Source organism: Sinocyclocheilus grahami, unplaced genomic scaffold (assembly GCF_001515645.1).
Source record: "Sinocyclocheilus grahami isolate Dianchi unplaced genomic scaffold, SAMN03320097.WGS_v1.1 scaffold494.1, whole genome shotgun sequence".
NCBI classification, from domain to species: Eukaryota; Metazoa; Chordata; class Actinopteri; order Cypriniformes; family Cyprinidae; genus Sinocyclocheilus; species Sinocyclocheilus grahami.
The window spans coordinates 459,779-463,185 of NW_015505673.1; positions in this window are offsets into that span (position 1 = coordinate 459,779).

A 3,407-nucleotide genomic window follows, 5' to 3' on the forward strand; every position below is an offset into this window, starting at 1 on the left:
TCAGTTCTATCAAACCTTTACAATCCAGATAATCCAGAACGCAAGATGAATTTTTAATGAGCCGAAAAGAATGCATGTCACACCTCTGTTTATCAATTTGCACTGGCTACCAATAGCTGCTCGCATAAAATTCAAGGCATTAATGTTTGCCTACAAAACCACCACTGGCTCTGCACCCCTCTACCTAAATTCATTACTTTAGACTTATGTACCCTCTACAAGCTTGTGTTCTGCATGTGAACCGCGCTTTATTGTGCCATCTCAAAGAGACACACAATCACTTTCACGGACTCTTAAATGAACTGTTCCCTCCTGGTGGAACCTGCCCAACTTGTGACGATGTCATCACAAAAATAAATAAATTAGCATCTATTCAATTCTTTTGAATCCATTACTCATTAAATATTAGAAATATCTTTCATCACTAGTAATATGTTAACAGTGAGTATTAATCATCATTCATTCTCATCATTCATGTCAACCCAATCAGAACACTAAATGCATGCAGCATTAGTAATATTTCTGTAGTTCCAGTCATCTGGGTGTTTACGGTACGAGTTCCGCCCTCGGATGTACCTTTATTGGTTGATGAGGTCCGTTTTGGTAAGATGGCGGTGGCCAAGCGGCAAGCAGTAGCTCGTGAAGCTCCCTCTAAAGATTCACGCGGCGTTTCTGTTGTTTTACCGCATTGAAAAGTTAAGTCCGTCGGACTTCACATTTGCTGGATTACTAATCACTTCATCACACTTTGCTGGATGCCAAGTAGGTTGTTGTTTAAACGCTGCAAGGATGCCGTTGAGCAAGTGTGTATTTTGACATGGACTGACGGATCGGGAGTCTGAAAACTATCAATCTCAACCTTAAGGAGTCACCGAGTCACGGAATTGAATCGGACTTCCTGGAAAACGAGGTTGTGAGTAAAATACAGCGGCTGTGGATACTGTCGACTGTTGACTGATAATATTAGTATTACTTTTTTGTGTGTGTGTGTGCCACTTTGACTATTGGGAGTTCATTTGTGCTGATGATTATATCAGAAACTGAACGGAATGTTTTGGGCTTGAACTGATCTATTTTCCTTGGCTGGACTACATTGCTTATGCAATGGACAATTTCTAATGAACTCCTTTTCTGTGCATTTATTATGTTTTGTCTGATTTGATGAACTTTTGAACCTTGAATATACTGATCTGAAAACTGCAAAAGGTGACTTATTGTGTTCAATGTTATTTTTTATGTTGAAGTTTTTTTTTTTCCATTTGTAGAATTTAAGGATTTCCTAACTCACCAATTTCAGGGAATGTGGCTATTTAGTTACACAGGCCTTTGTATGTTTCTTGACTTAGACTAACTTGACTAAGTTTGGTTTAATTAAACGACAGAAACTCTGTCTGGCACCCCAGCATTTAAAAAGAAAATAATTTTTTCAACCAAGAGCAGGAAACGTTACAAACTCAGTCCGAGCAGCTGAGTCCTTAGTCATCTTCAAGAATCGGCTAAAACACATTTCTTCCATCTTTATTTGACCCTCTAACTCTAGCACTCTCTATTCTAATTCTATTCTTTAAAAAAAAACTTGCCTCTTTTAGACTTGCACTCTATTCATTTACTAACTGCTTGTTTTCTTTAAAAAAAATTGACCCTCTAACTCTAGCACTCTATTCTAATTTTATTATTTTTAAAAACTTGCCCCTTTTAGACTTGCACTCTATTCATTTACTAACTGCTTGTTTTCTTTAAAAAAAAGTGACCCTCTAACTCTAGCACTCTGTAGCGAATCAGCTCATGGGGAAATATGAATAATTAACCATAACTAGTTATAATTAACTATTCATATATTAGATCCGCTGTAGATATTTAGCTGACCACTCAGGGTCAACTGTCTTGTCAATTCTAAGACGTTAATTTCCTGGTTAAGGGAAATAACTTTCTTACTGTACAATTCTATAAGCTTGTAACGTAAATCTGCATGATTATTGACTCCGGTTATGAGCAAACAATGAACACGTCAAGTGTGATACAAGTAAGGTTTTGATAATTTTTTTTCAAAAACTTGCTACGTGTACTGCGTTAAGCTAACTGAGACTTGTAGTGTGTTCACCCTGTTGGAGTATGGCAGTGTGAATTGGCTTTTAGGTGCTTTGGAAAACAAAACAAAAAAACTGAAAAAAAAATATATATTTTTTTTTTAATGTTTACGCAATTAACATTAAATTCTTAAATCTTAATTAATTCTTACTTTAACTATTCTTATAATATTCAAGTGTTCATGTCCCTGAGTAATATCTGCATGCACCCAAATCTGAAGAGAACACATAATATGCTAGTCATTCGAAATACTTCTGCTTAATGTTACACTGTCAGATATGCAAAATAAATCTATCGTATCTCTTGCTCTGGCTACTGTGTATAGACCATCAGGGCCGTATACAGATTTCCTAAAAGAATTTGCAGATTTCCTCTCAGACCTATTGGTTACTGTTGATAAAGCGCTAATTGTCATAGATTTTAACATTCACGTTGATAATACAAATGATGCATTAGGACTTGCGTTTACTGACCTAATAAACTCTTTTGGAGTCAAGTAAAACATCACCAGGCCCACTCATTGTTTTAATCATATGCTAGATTTAATTATATCACATGGAATTGATCTTACTGATATAGATATCGTACCTCAAAGCGATGATGTTACTGACCATTTCCTTGTATCGTGCATGCTGCGTATTACTAATATTAACTATATGGCTCCGCGTTATCGTCCGGGCAGAACTATTGTTCCAGCCACCAAAGACAGATTCACAAATAACCTGCCTGATTTATCTAAACTGCTCTGTGTACCAATAAGTACACATGAACTAGACGAAATAACTAGCAACATGGGCACTATCTTCTCTAATACATTAGAAGCTGTTGCCCCCATCAAATTGAAAAAGGTTAGAGAAAAACATACTGCGCCATGGTACAACAGTAATACCCACTCTCTCAAGAAAAAAACTCGTAGTCTTGAGCGCAAATGGAGAAAAACTAACTTGGAAGTTTTTAGAATTGCGTGGAAAAACAGTATGTCCAGCTATAGACAGGCTCTAAAAGCTGCCAGGGCCGAGCATATCCACAAACTCATAGAAAATAACCAAAACAATCCTAGGTTTTTATTTAGCACAGTGGCTAGATTAACAAATAACCAGACGCCACCCGATCTAAATATTCCCGCACAGTTTAATAGTAATGACTTTATGAATTTCTTCACTGATAAAATAGATAACATCAGAAATACAATAACAAATGTAGATTCTACAGCGTATAATACTTCAGCTTCATTCAACGCACCAAAAGATAAACTGCAGTGCTTTACAGCTATAGGACAGGAAGAGCTAAATAAACTTATAACTGCATCTAAACCAACA